Source organism: Bicyclus anynana, chromosome 11 (genome assembly GCF_947172395.1).
Source record: "Bicyclus anynana chromosome 11, ilBicAnyn1.1, whole genome shotgun sequence".
In the NCBI taxonomy this organism is placed as follows: domain Eukaryota; kingdom Metazoa; phylum Arthropoda; class Insecta; order Lepidoptera; family Nymphalidae; genus Bicyclus; species Bicyclus anynana.
In genome coordinates, this window is record NC_069093.1 from 12,500,612 (window position 1) to 12,516,559 (window position 15,948).

The 15,948-nt window shown below is 36.3% G+C and overlaps 1 protein-coding gene across 1 annotated transcript in view; it reads right to left on the bottom strand.

Annotated features, from left to right (window-relative positions):
• LOC112050504 (voltage-dependent T-type calcium channel subunit alpha-1G) overlaps positions 1-13,893 on the bottom strand; it is a 201,441-nt gene extending 187,548 nt beyond the window's left edge. The window contains exon 1 of the mRNA XM_052884135.1: positions 13,719-13,893. The gene's annotated coding sequence lies outside the window, so the exon portion shown is untranslated. The remainder of the gene's footprint in view (positions 1-13,718) is intronic.
• Between the last annotated feature and the right edge of the window lie 2,055 nt (positions 13,894-15,948).

Here is a 15,948-nt window from a genome sequence, read left to right on the forward strand (position 1 = left end):
TCACCGACATAGCTCAACGAGTTCCAAAGCTGAAGTGGCAATCAGTGGGGGCACACAGTTCTAAGAGTCGATAGACATTGGGGGTCCCAATGTGCAACCCCGCATTAGGAAGCGCTGTGTTGGTCGTCCCCTCACTGACGACACCTAGCGAGTCGCAAGGACTCGCTGGATGCAGGTGGCTCATTGGATTATGATGTTTGGAAGTCCCTACAAATGAATGTCCTGCAGTGGACGTCTAAACTAAACCTTAAAGTCTCAACATATAAAACATATTTTTTATTTTCTTGAGAAAATGTTAGACCTTTGTTACTTCGCAAAGGCACCACAATTCAAATCCTAAGGTTTCCTGTGATATCTACCTATAAAAGAAGCAAGTTGACAGTCTGTCAAACTTTTCTTTTTATAAAATGCAAAGATCTGGTCATTACAGGCCCTTAGTCCAATATATCTGACTGGATGCGGTACGATCTAACCCCGCTTTGAAAATGGATACTCGTATCTTCCACACTTGACCTGAAAACCTTGTTTGTGGCTTTGTACCGAGGATAAATCATAAAGATTAAAGTGTATTACGAAAGCTTATGTATTAATATTGTATTATTTGTATCAAAACATTTTGCATTTTAATTAATCATTTAAACTGTTTGAATTTGATATTTGTATTGTTTTTCAATATTTTATTAATATAAGATGTTGTATTTAAAATACATTGTTTGTTGTAGTCTTTTTACAACACTATTGGAATATCAAGATTTTTCAACAATTGCTCAAAATGGGGCTTTTTCAATAGCTCATATATCTAAAGTTGTTTTATATTTTGAGAAGGAAAGTTTAATAACACAAAATACAAAATTTTTATAATCCCCTGAAAGTCATGAAATTATTATTAATTACATTCTCGATCATTATTCTCTTTCAGTGCGCTTTCATTTGCAGATATTCGGTTATTCTTCGCCACTTTCAACCCCCCGAACTTTTAAACGGCTCAACCGATTTTCATCAAACTTGTCTATGAACGAGTGTTATTAGACATGGTTGATGTATTAAAGACGACTTGTGTGGGAGTCCACACAAGGCATCTTTTATACAAAAGAATTAAATTGAAATCTCGCTTCATCAGTTCAAGACCTATGGTGAAACAGACAGACTGACAGACAGATAGATAAACGAACAGACAGACAGACAGAAGAACACGTCCAACTTATAACATCCCTCGTTTTGCGCCGGGGGTTAAAAAGGATGTGGAACCTTGAAATCTTTCAAAGCCGCTACGGTCCGAACTCCTTAGTGGCAACCGTCATATACCGCTATGATAGAAACATGGGAGCTAACAAACTGAATGTTTATCAACCCATGCCTTCCTAAAAATTAGGTACATCTAGCTGTTGCAGGCTCTCGATTAACAATGGAAATAAATAACTAGAGTAGTACCTGTCATCTAGTCGCTAAGCTGCTTTGATTTTATGTTCACCGCGTCACCACGCGATAACTATGCAATATACCCATGCTATCTAGTGGAAGCATGCCGTGCCTTAGTAATAGGTTTCCATACACGTCGTTGTAACTGTTTACCGACGCCGCGCTGGGTGGTACGGCTTTTATTTATTTTAACCTACGACGATGACAAAACGAGGAAATATATGCAGTCTATATCTACGACAAAGCCAAAAGGATGGATGATATTATGTTTTTAGCAGGCTATGTATATGTGTTTGTATCACGTAAAATAGAATATGTTTTTACCGACTTTAACTTTAAGGATAACCCAGTGGATAAGACTTCTGCTTCCGATTCCGGACGGTGTGGGTTCGAATCCGGTCCGAGTCATGCAACTCCAACTTTTCAGTTATGTGAATTATAAGAAATTTAATATCACGTGTCTCAAACGGTGAAGGAAAAGTAAAGTCTTACTTTGTAAAGTCACGTTAGTTTTTAAATCTTTTTATACTTTTACGAGCTTTTATTTAACCTACTCTGTTATATTGTGTATATCAAATATTGGAAGTTACAATGTTTAAGTGTATCTTCCAATATTTCCTGACGGTTAATCTTTTGATGGACTAGAAGCTGGATGGCCAGACTATCTGCAAGGACTAACTAACTGAAAGTTCTTCAGCTCATGCTACTACAATACATACGTACGGTACTGTACATATTTACGGTACGGTAGGTACGGTTTTTATTGAAAATAAGCTGACATTTAATATAAAAAATAATCCCAACTTGGCAAGTTTTAAGAAACAATTAAAGAATTTTTTAATAAACAAAGCATACTACTCCATCAAAGAGTACCTTGATGAATAAACCAATTTCAATTGATTTCAAGACTATATAAATACTATACAAATACACCATATTAATGACTAATTTTTTGCAATTTATTATTTTACTTATCTTTGACATACCCTATATAAACTGACATTATATTGACGTAAAGGCATCATTAGAATTATTGTTTTGCATGGTTTATTATTTAAAATATTCAATGCACCTACTAATTAATTAATCACTGTACAAATAAGTGTGTGAATTGATTATTGTAAATTACAATGTTTTTATAATGATATTGCAAGCTGTAAGGCGGAATTTGGTGTTTATTTCAATAAGATCTGACTGTAACCTGAATTCGCAATAAATAAATTTTGATTTGATTTAATTTGAAAATGTTTTTTTGTAGAAAAGCACTGTACTTAATAAAAACAAAAATACATTAGGTACGTATGATTTAAAACTTATTTCATAAATACATACTAACCTCTTGGTCTACAAACCTATATCTGTTTCGCTTTACAGAGGATAAATCTAAAATCATGGAGCTGTTCATATCTTAAGTGAATTTTGAAAAATATCATGTGTAACATTGCAAACAAAGGAAGTTTCCATAATTTATAATAAAATAGAATATGACGTTGAATGCTGAATTTTAGGAAAAACTTTTTGTACATCTGCCGTCGCAGATCGCCATCTGCGTGAAAAGTTCTCGCATTTTTTCGTCTTACATCTTGTCTGTGTTTTACATCTTTGAAAAACAAAACCTACAAGTTGTTCAGGACAGCACTCATCATCTACCTGTGAAAACCGTATCAAAATCAGTTGAGGGGTTCCGGAGATCGCAAACCGAGAGACTGGGAAAACTTTCAAAACTTAGTTTTTGTGTAAACTGCTGCTCCTTTTTCGCATTATTTGATATTTTGGTTACAGTAATAAAACATTTGTTTTGTAGGTGTAGCCACCTAGAAGAGCCGCCTGCATCTAGCGAACCCCTGCGACTCTCTTGTCGATGTCGTCAGTCCACCTGGTAGGGGCTGACCAACACTACGCTTTCTAGTGTGGGGTCGGCAGTCGCCTTTTTCCAAACGTCCAACGGCTCTTCGAAATATGTGCCCCACCCATTGCCACTTCAGCTTCTCGACTTGTTGAGCTATGTGACTTTGGTTCTTCTGCTGATCTAATCATTTCTGATTCGATCGCGTAGAGATACTCCTAGCATAGCTCGTTCTATCGTCGAAACCGATGGAAATTTCATAATACAGTTAGAAGGTACATCAGGGTATTGTTATCCGATACGATCCTCTACATATTATTTGCTTCGAACACGACCTTTGGGGAATATAGCTGTTACAAGTAGATTGGATGTTACTCGGTTCATCAGAAAGAGCTTTTCCAATAACTTTTTCAATCAGCCTACGACACACGGTTTTTTACTCTTGACCTCGATACCTTGTTCATTTTTTAGTATGAACCAAGTTTGGTCCAATTACTTATTGGAACACATATAATTATCGTGTATATTTTGATTGATGGAGAAAAATAGAGAATGAAAAAGATTTTGATTAAAAGATTAATATACTAGAAAACGAAAAAATGGTGTACGTACATAATAGTTCTGCTCGTTTGCTTATTAGGCTAGTTTGTGGAACATTTAAGCCTCAATAGCTTAACGGTAAGAGCGGTTAGACTCATCACCGAGGGGTGGTTCAATCCCCGCTCCGTTGGTCTATTGTTGTACCTAGCACACACATTGACTAGTTGGAGTGGAATGGAAAGGGATGAGAATTATAAAAAAATATATATAGTAACTAGTTTTAAAGTAGGTGGAGATGTAAGTTATTTTGAATAATGTTCATCCAATTTCACATAGTTCTTCAAATTTTGCGTCCCAAGAGTCGTATAAATCTTAAGATATGGGCAAAAATATGCTACCGAAATAATTGAGACTAAGGCATGATCTCCACGGGCGAACTAATCGCCACGATCGCGAATGATCGCTTCGCGATCGTGACGATTCGATACAAACTCCAATCATAATAGAGTGAAACTATCGCGGAGATATGACAAGTGCCTCTAAACGATCACACGAGTAATAAGGATAATGAGAAAGTTACAAAATATTGATTTTTATAAGAGACTAGCCGATGCCGCGTGGTTTCACCTGCAAGGTTCCTGTTCCCGTAAGAATACGGGGATAATATATAGCCTATAGCCTTCCTCGATAAGTAAATGGGCTATCTGACATAGAAAGATATTTTCAAATCGGACTCGTAGTTCCTGAGATTAGTACGTTCAACCAAACAAACTCTTAGCTTTATAATATTAGTATAGATTTGGGTAAATAAGGTCAATATTAACTAGATGTTACCTATATTACTAACATTGTCTGGATATTTATATATTATATAAGATTATAAAAATTCACAATCAATGAAATATATACATAATAAGATGAAAATTCCAGTTGTTAATGAAATGAGTATAGACATAAACACACAAACAAAAATGATATTTGTAATTTTGCCTGAACGCCCATACAAATTTAACGATCTTTCTCAGCGACAACGTCATTATTTCGTGCCGTCAAGTATGGAGCGTTTTTTGGCAGTTCATAATAGCGCCGGCCCTAAAATTGGCCCTTTAAATCCTTGTAGCTTCGAAAATAATGATCGCAGATACCCTGTTACTTCTACAAATTTCTTGCTTTACCATTGGCATACTTCTAACAAATATATAATTTTAAAAACTGTCATCATCCATATTATCGACACGACTTTGGCTGGTAGAATAAATTGTCCCTTATAACGGGGAGATTTTCCAACGACAGTCAAATCTTTGCGATTTCCTCGTCCGTGGAGACTACGCCTTAAGAAGTCTGTTCTAAATTATATCCTTGAACAAGTAATTTATTGACGGATCTGTACTGCACAATAAATTAAATTATAAATAGAAGTTGAATTGGTACATACGCAATCTATGAATAAAATAGATAATTCGGAATGCAGTGTGCATTTAATCAATAATTCGTTTATCGCATGTCTAAAATAGGATAATGAATTGACTTTGAAAATTGAATTTGATTTGAAAGCCAAAGATTCACTCAAGTCATGATTAGAGCAACAGTTCAGTTGTTTTATCATGATTTTGTAGAGGTTTAGATCAATTTATGTTGGCACACCGACGGTGATTTTGTTACGGAATTACCAGTACTTGTGTAGGAAGTAAAACATATGCGGTTTCAAGAATAGCTTAAAATAGTTTCGGTTAACTATAATATTATTAAATTTGTAATATGTTAATAAGCGAACGAGTGCGCAGTTTATAACTTTGTAATGTTATTAAAAACAAAGTTTGCTTTGAAATTGATTCATTATTTGTTAAAATTGTGAAAAGCACTTTAGAGGAATAACGACTTTTATGTCAGAACTAGCTGACGACGCGCGGTTTTACCCGCGTGCTTCCCGTTCCCGTAGGAATACAGGGATAATATATATCCTTTAGCCTTTCTCGATAAATAGGCTATATCTATATATATATATCTAACACAGAAAGAATTATTCAAATCGGACCAGTAGGTCCTGAGATTAGCGCGTTCAATCAAACAAACAAACAAACTCTTCAGCTTTATAATATTAGTAAAGATTTTCTTTTATCATGATGGATGATGATTTTCATTAACTGTTATTATACAATTGTAATTATCATTCACACTACAAATAAACTTATAAAACCATATTTTCCGTCAAAGGTTCAAAAAATCTATATTTGCTGATGCCAAAATAAACAGAAAAAGAAAACAAAAAATGATTTGTTTTAGCTCATTACTAAAAGCGTTAAGCTTAAACTATTATCACACTAAATCAGTAACTCAGTGTTTTTTGACTAATTGGAGATAACGGGAAAGATATATCGAATTATTATTAAAAAAAAAAACTAATAACGGCTGAAAATGTTTGATCCGAATTTCGAGCGGATGAAACCTCGGTCGGAGTCTCGGAGGCAACTATCAATAAACACAAATTTAATGGAGGGATATATGGGGTGAACGTGACAACGCCGCCCTCCCGTTTATGGGATGCGGCACGCCAGTGTAGTGAATACTATCACATCGCACGAATTACATATTTACGATACTTCATTTTATTTTATCTGATAGCTCCAGGTAACAAGGTTCTGGAATCGAGACTCGGGTATCGTCGGGTTGAGGTCGGGTCAGGGTCGGAAGCCTGAAAGTTGAAAGGTGGTGTTGCACTCTCACGCGTTGAAGAGCACGTTAAGGCTCTTCGACGCGCTGGTTTCCTGGTTATTATAACTTGCTATTAGCTTCCCTTGTAACTATGTATGTAAAATAATTTTTCGATTTTTTGTCTGTCTGTCTGTCCGTGTTTTTTTGATATTCGGAAATCACGCTGAAACTACTGAATGAATTCAAACGAATCTTAGCACGGTTTAAGACCATAATACGGAGAAGGTTATAGGATACTTTTTATTGCGAAAATAAAATAAGAAGGGGGTGAAATAGGGGTTGAAAGTTTGTATGGGAAGTCCTTCATTTTTAGAGTTACAGTTTTAAAAATTTGTTCATATATATAATGGGATTCAAAAATTTTAAAAATTTTAACTCTAAAGTGGTGAAATAGGGCTTAAAAATTTACATTGATTTCCATGCGGACGAAGTCGCGGGCGTCCGCTATGTCACTGTATGATAATTATTAATTATGGGTAAATTTGTTTCAATTTTGTCCTGTTTTATGTAACAAATGAGAAAGAAATTAAACGTGTGAGATATTGACTGCTATAAATCTTAGCAGGGCAAAATTAATGAAAAGAAAAGGGAAGATTCGCCGACTAATGAAAACGTCTTTCCACATTATTTGATTCTCTGCCAAAGTTGTAATCTACGCGATCTTACGTGTTATGGATAATTTGAAACTTTTATCGATATTATTTGTCGTATCCAATTCATTTGTTTGCTGAACACAATTGTCGTTTATTGATTATGAATGCAAACATTGAAACAAAGTAAAGAATGGTTAGGTGCAAGAAATAGCGACCCCTTTTTTATTCTTTATAAGTTAGCCCTTGACTACAATCTCACCTGATGGTAGTTGATGATGCAATCTAAGATGGAATCGGGATAACTTGTTAGGAGGAGGATGAAATCCACACCCCTTTCGGTTTGTACACGACGTCGTACCGGAACGCTAAATCGCTTGGCGGTACGTTACTGTTGGTAGGGTGGTAACTAGCCACGGCCTAAGCCTCCCACCAGCCAGACCTGGACCAATTAAGAAAAACACAATCTGTTCTGTCGGGGATCGAACCCAGGACCTCTATCTTGTAAGTTCACTGCGCATACCACTGTGCCAAAGAGGCCGTCTAAAACTCTGCACCGAACAGTGTCGGTTTAGTAGTTTTTGAGTTTATTCGTTACATACAAAAATACAAATCTTTTCTTTTAATAATATTAGAATAGATATATAGATAAGCTAGTTTGATCTTGATCTCACCTAATGGTAAGTGTAGATGGTCCTCACGCTAACATGAAAGCGTGTTCTGATAACAATTAGAACCAATGATGTTAAATACTGTTAGATGTGTTACTACGTTATGAAAAATGAGGCGCTCAAAAGAGGAAATTTCCACTTCTCAATGCTAGTTGTGGTCAAAAACGTACGTCATTGAAACAAATAATAACTAAATATCGTCTACAATGTCGAGTTGTATGTTCAGGAAGTGTAAAAACTATATATGCATAAATAAATAATGGAATTAAAGACAAAACTGTGCATGTGCATCACATGTTGCGGTGATTTTGAAGGGACGTAACCGATCTTTAGTATAAAATTATCATTGGTTACAACTATTACTAACTATAATTTTCATGTTGTAAGGTATACTTACTTAAGTACACTGTGTGAGAAAATAAGCCTCCGTGGCGCAGTGGTATGCGCGGTGGATTTACAAAACGGAGGTCCTGGGTTCGATCCCCGGCTAGGCAGATTGAGATTTTCTTAATTTGTCCAGATCTGGCTGGTGGGAGGCTTTGGCCGTGGCTAGTTACCACCCTACCGGCAAAGACGTACCGCCAAGCGATTTAGCGTTCCGGTACGATGCCGTGTAGAAACCGAAAGGGGTGTGGATTTTCATCCTCCTCCTAACAAGTTAGTCCGCTTCCATCTTAGACTGCATTATCACTTACCATCAGGTGAGATTGTATTCAAGGGCTAACTTGTAAAGAATAAAAAAAAAATAAGCTAGGCTTATTATTGACTCATAACTTTCAAACAAACATCGACTACAGCCGTAATGTAGTATTAAAACTGTACTACAAGTTACGACTTTAACAAGAAACTCTACCATAACTCATGAGAACTTACTTGTACGCTGTATTATAAGAACCCAACAATTTAGCTAGTAGGTACGCTACCAGAGAATATTTTTGCGATAAATCATTCTTCAGCTAAAAATTACTCAACCGGAAGATTACTATTGAGATTTATATTATATTTACAACTAACGGAAGCGGAAATCAGTTAGAACTTTCAGTTTTAGTTGTGTTAATTTAAGCCGTTTCTGAAAGAACACTGGCTTAAAAAATTAAATCTTTATTATATTCTTACATGGCTTGAATAAATACATCATCGGGCTAGCACCGCCTTCAAACTGATCATCAGTTAGTACATAATATGATATATAGAACTTAGCATGATATTATTTTTCGCTTTTCAGTTTAGTCAGTATGTTTTATGTTATGGAAGTCAGTTGAATTTTTTTTATTAAATTTTTTTATTTAGGAAACGGACTTTTCTGTATATGAATAACGACAGGCGTTCACTGATCCGTATCGTACGCATTGGACGCAACGCATCAAACGGATGTTTAGTATTCTTTGTTTAAAAAATCATACAAGTGCGTCCACTGATCCGCATTCTACGGATGATGATTATGAAAGAATACAATAGAATAAGCTAATTTATATCCTAATAATTGAACAAATCATTCCACGCAGAATGGTAACTTTTAAAAAACCTGACTGCATTTCCGCGTTGGACAGGCAGGCTGGATCCTTACCTTACCTTATCAGCCGATTGACGTCCACAGCTGGACATAGGCCTCTTGCATGGACATCCAAGCACAACGATCTCGAGCCGCCAACATCCAGAATCTCCCTTCAACACGCTTGATATCCTCGGTCGATCTAGTGGGGCGTCGACCAACACTGCGCTTTCCGGTGCGGGGTCGCCATTCCAGCTCCTTGGGACCCCAACGTCCATCGGCTCTTCGAACTAGGTGGCTTGCCCATTGCTACTTCAGCTTTGCGACTCGCTGACCAGTGACTTTGGTTCGTCTGCGGATCTCCTCATTCCTGATTCGATCACGCAGAGAAGTTCCGAGCATAGCTCGCTCCATCGCCCGCTGATTGATTTTGAGCCGTCTAATAAGGCCCATAGACAGCGACTAAGTCTCAGATCCGTAGGTCATCACTGACAACACGCACTGTTTGAAGACTTTCGTCTTCAAGCACTGAGGAATTTCAGACAGGCACTTTGTACAAAAAGCCTTCTGTCATCAGTCGAGGCTATTAGCCGCGGTAAAATAATTCGGAGAATTTTTTGGCCCTGCTTATATTTTAATTATCTTATTCATTAAACTTCCCCTGAATATAAATTCCACTCCATCCATCCTAATGAACTAGGGATATCGACTAACAAACCTCATTTAAAAAAAATTGCTCAGAAATAACAAACCTTTTATTATTAGAAATTCGTTCCCAAATTATATATTGTCATAAAAAAATTAATTTAAGACGAAATTGCCTAACGAACTACAGAAAAATACCTTGATGTTAATTCAAGAAATTCTTGAAAATTCTTGGACAATTTTCGCGCCGTCGTCGTCGCCTTAATAACTACATTTTCGTTTCGGTATTCAGCACTAATTAACTGTTCAAAACTTGATAACAGTATTACGAAGTTAAAAAATGATTCATACACTCTTCAGGTTTTTCTCACACAACCCAAAGAGGGCGGACTTATTCTGTTTCACTTTTTATTTTGACTTTATTAAATTCTAAATGAGCTCTATTTTGAATTCTTTATAGATTTTTTTTCCATTACCTTTAAACTTCGAATTTTGAACAAATTATTTGAATTGAATTCATCTATAGGTATATTTGTACTTATAATAAAACTATATCAGGTACAATTCTGTATCTACATTGAAGATATTTTGAATTTTTTTATTGAAGGGCATTAGGTACACATATAATAGATACTGAAGCTAAAAATATGTGTTTTTTTTTTATTTTTTTGTCAGTCTGTCTGTCTGTTCGTGTTTTTTATAGATCGCACATCACAATGAAACTACTTACCAATTTTTACAAATGTAACGAAACTACTTTTAAGTTACATTTGTAAAAATTGGTTAGTGTAACCAGAAAAAAAGGAAAAATAATAAAAATAATGTCATTCAACATTTTTCAAATGTTATTTTTAACCCCTCTTATTTTTAAAGGTTTAAAAATGCGTTGAAGTTTTTTTTAATATTAATAATGATTCATGTTTTGAGTTATAGTTTTTCTTGTTAATTTCCCTTTACTTAAAATAACTATGTGCCCTTTTCTGTGTGTCGTAATTAGAAATTTATCGCCTTGAATAATACGAAACACACTCACTTAAAACGCAATATGTACACTGCACTATTTAGCACCTGTCAACCTGAGCTCGAGTCCCCTCTCAGAATGAGAGGGGTTAGTCCAATAGTCCACTACTGGCCCAATGCGTATTGGCAGACTTCACACACGCAGAGAATTAAGAAAATTCTCTGGTATTCAAGTTTGCTCACGATGTTTTTCCTTCACCGTTTGAGACACGTCACGTGACATTTAATTTCTTTAAATGCACACAACTGAAAAGTTGGAAGTGCATGCGGATTCAAACCCACACCCTCTGGAATCGGAGGCAGAGGTCATATCCTATCACCGTTTGAGCCACTAAATTTCTTAAAATGCATAACTGGAAATGAAACTGAACTGGACTGAAAAGTTTCAGAGGTGTATGCCCTGGACCAGATTGGAACCTTCGCCCTACGAAATTGGAGGCAGTGGTCATATCCACTAGGCTATCACGGCTCTTTCACTGGGCAAACACGGCTCTTATTTTATAAATACTTACAAGTAAGTTATTACTCTTAATAAACTGAGACTGTATTCTCGTTACATTCTGTCATTTATTTTCATTAAATATAATGCCCACAAGCTTTGTGACCCAGCACAATTCGTATGATAATGCAAAAAAAAATTAATTTAGAGAATAAGTTACCCGCGCTGTGGTCATGTTATCTAATCTCAACTTAGTTTTGGGTTTGAGCCAAATCCGTCTCGTAGGCCCTTTGTTCGCAAGTTCGCGTTTGCCCTAACTTTCGTCGGATCCGAAAATTAATCGCCAAAGCATTTGTATTATTGAGCATTTAGTTTTCAAGTTTAAGATAAGTATTGGTATTGTAGGAAACAATTGAATGGGATTTCATGACATTAATCTCCGATTTTCTTCCTTCATCAACCTATATTCTGCACACTGTTGAGCTTGAGTCTCCTCTCAGAATGAGAGGGGTTAGGCTCATAGTCCACCACACTCCACCACTACTGGCTCAATTCGGATTGGCAGAGAATTAGGTAAGAAAATTCTCTGGTATGCAGGTTTCTTCATGATGTTTTTCCTTTACCGTTTGAGACACGTGCATTTTAAGAAATTAAATAATTTCTTAAAATGCACACAATCGAAAAGTTTGAGGTGCATGTCCCGGACCGGATTCACACCTACACCTTCCGAAATAGGAGGCAGAGGTCATATCCACTGGGCTATCACGGCTCGCGGATTTTCTTCTTTATTTGAGCTTAATTCCAAAGCCATATAAAACAGGGTTAATATCTATAAATATATAGTTCTAATCTGATACTTCAGTATGTAAATCCTTCATGTTTTGAGTTATAGTGTTGTAAAATGATTAGTGGATTATTTGTAATGCATAACTCATGCGAAAATATAATTAAAAGGGAATGAAATATTGCATGAAAGTTTACATCGATTTTCACGCGAACGAAGTCGCGGGCGTCCGCTAGTATTAAATATAAATAACAATTTAGAACAAAATATGCTGATTCCAAAAATTAAAATCTAAGAAATCCAACATTGTATTTTTTTGTCATAATTTTTGTTGCTGTATTTTTAACGTTTTATGTATTCAAATTTTTAATATTTAAATCATATAATTTAATTCACATTCAATATATTAATAAACAATAGCATTATTACATCAGAACACATAAAAAATGCATATCCAATTCCATCATGTTAATTAATTCTGGTATCCACATCAAACAATTCAACATATTGACGTTCAATTATTGAATTAAATTAAAATATAAATGTAGGTATCCATTAATAAATTAACAGCGAACCCTTTAAATAAACGAAGCTGTAATTTACAAAATGGAGCAACATTAACGCTATATGCAACAAGTTAAAACCACGTAAGCCCGTTTTGTTCGCTGGTGGAATTTTAATTCGGACTTGTAAAATAATTTACAAGTCCGAATTAAAATGTTACATTTTATATTTGCAAATAAAAGGGTTTTCACGGTGTGGCTAACGCTACGTATGTCTAATAAAGGTACGCAATTTTCCAGTGAAAATGTGGCGCAATTTTCACCATTGCTGTTTTTTACAAACACGGAAAATTTAAAAAGAAAATCACAAACGTTTTTGTGATTGGTTTATATTTTTTTATTACAAAGAATTGAAATTGTTTGCACGGTGCGAATGTAAATTATGATGCCACATTCTTGAATGTGAAAAAGAAAATTAACTGTGAGCCACACAATAGAATAGTAGCTAGGTAACTATAAAAAACACAGATTTCATTTTAAGAGTTGAATACTGTTTTTATGTAATTTTTGGAAAAGATATATTTCAAAGTTAAAAATACAAAATTCAATTTAAACATCTAAAGTGAATAAAAAGGTACATCCTACGAAAACGTCCCTAAATATATATTATTCTTACAATTAATTGCCATATTTTCAGGTGTGAAGTGATTTTTTTTTTAAGTTAGTACACGCTTCGCCACATAAAGGCTCCTGTTGAAATATTACACGTTTGACCTTTTCTATAAGTCCTAATTAAAAATACATTTATTTATTAAAATACAAATAAAAACTTGAATGAAAATATTTACAGCTTTGAATTAATTATTTATTTTAATAATTTATCCCAACTACGAGTGATACGAAGTATTTGATTAAATTAAAAAGTTCATGTTGCTGAAATATTTTTTAAATGTCACTTAAAAAAGAGAAAGTCTCTTATTTAAATTTTTGAGTTTAAATAAAAAATTAACACGTGCAATTTTTTGAAAATAATAATAAAATAATGAAGCACACATACCTGATACAATGTCCCTGCAAATTATATGTATTCCCGGCATAAAACAATCAGCACAAAACAGTTTCTATATTGGCACTAGATTAAAAAAAAAAAGCGTTCACTGTAAGTTTCGCGTCGGCGTCGGGGAAGCTCACAACGTCCGCGTATCACGAAGGCGGCGGTTGCACTGCTCCCAGTTTTCCCGCCCGCCCTGCCTCAGCCCGTATACCTGTTACAGGTAAGCTAAGTAGTTCATATTGATGGACAAATTGAATTGATTCCCGCGCGTCGCGATTAGCTATGCGTTTGCGTTTGCGTTTGCGTTTCGGAGTGAAAAGTTCACAGGGCTTTATCAATCAGTACGGATTAGGAGTGTGCCAATGTGTGCATTGGTTGCCGCTAGCGCTATTTTTGTTAGGAGATTTCTCTTTCTCTTTGCTTTATTTGGGCTGCCTTCAAAAAGGAATGATTGAGTTGAACCATATTGAATGTTTCCATCTGTGGGGATATTAAAATGTGTTTTTATAATGACTGTCTCAACATGAATACCTGTTACAGGAAAGCTAAGTAGTTCATATTGATGGACAAATTGAATTGATTCCCGCGCGTCGCGATTAGGTATGCGTTTGCGTTTGCGTTTCGGAGTGAAAAGTTCACAGGGCTTTATCAATCATGTATGTGGAGGTTATTCAATATTTTTTTTTATAATGACTATCTTTAAGTCTGTGAGGAACTGAGAGATATACCTATACCTCTTAATTCTTATTAATGGACAAACTGAATCAATTATAAAGTTTTACCTAAGAATTTTCATGACTCCCTACGCGTGTGAAGTGCCAATACGTATTGGGTCAGAATGGTGGCTTAGTCCCTCTCATTCTGAGAGGAGATCCGTGCTCAACAGTGAGCCGAAAATTATTAATGTTGTTGTATCTGTTCATGTTCATGTTGTAAAAGTCGAGAGTGTGTCGAGCAGGGTAGCGTTCCTGGTCCTCCGAATTACCAAACGGTATTCGTTGAAGGTTATACAGGTTTACGCACCGACCTCGACACATCCCGACGAGGAGGTAGAGGTATTGTATGAGGATATTTCTAAAGCCATACATGCCTCAAACTCTTATTACAATGTTGTGATGGGGGATTTTAACGCAAAGCTGGGCGAACGTAGCGGTTCAGAGTTGAAAGTGGGACGATTTGGATATGGGCAACGGAACGATAGGGGCCAAATGTTGGCTGACTTCATGGAGAAGGAGGGCCTCTTTATGATGAACTCCTTCTTCAAGAAGCCACCACACAGGAAATGGACCTGGATGAGCCCCGATGGTTCCACGAAAAACGAGATCGACTTCATCTTGTCTACCAGACGGCAAATATTCAACGATGTTTCTGTGATCCATAGGGTGAAAACCGGTAGCGATCACCGAATGGTTAGAGGCACGTTGAATATCAACATTCAGCTGGAACGGTATCGACTGGTGAAGTCTACGCTCCGACCTACTCGTGCCCATATTCAAAACCCCGAGTCCTTTCAACTAGAACTGCAGAACCGCTTTGATTGCCTAGCAAATTGCGAAACTGTGGACGATCTGAACAACAGGTTCGTGGAAACTGTCCATTCCGTTGGGTCTAAGTTCTATAAGACCCACCGTGCGAAAAGAACCAAAAAGTTCTCGGACCAAACACTTAAACTCATGGAAGAGAGGCAAGAAATGAGATTACAGTCTTCAGCAGATGCGTCAAAATACCGACAAATCAGTAGACAGATCTCTAAGTCGCAAACCAGCGACTTGCGAAATTTCAATACCGAGCGTATTAAAAATGCGATTGAAAATAATCGAGGCTCGAAAGTTTTCGCCAGAGATCTGTCTATTGGACAGAGGCAGCTGACGCGTTTGAAGACCGAACACGGTAATCTAATTTCTTCCAAGCCCGAGTTATTAAGTGAGGTCGAGAAGTTCTATGGACAGCTATACACGACTACTCAGCAGCCTGTTGCCAATTTGGCTAAAGACCCCAGAGCCAAGTTGACCCGACACTATACCGAAGATATCCCGGACGTCAGCCTATACGAGATTAGTGTGGCTCTCAAACACCTGAAGAACAATAAGGCGCCAGGTGAGGACGGAATCACAGCAGAACTCCTGAAAGCGGGTGGAAAACCGATACTTAAAGTCCTTCAGCGATTGTTCAATTCCGTCATTCACGAGGGCACGACGCCTGAGGCGTGGCATAGGAGCGTGGTGGTTCTGTT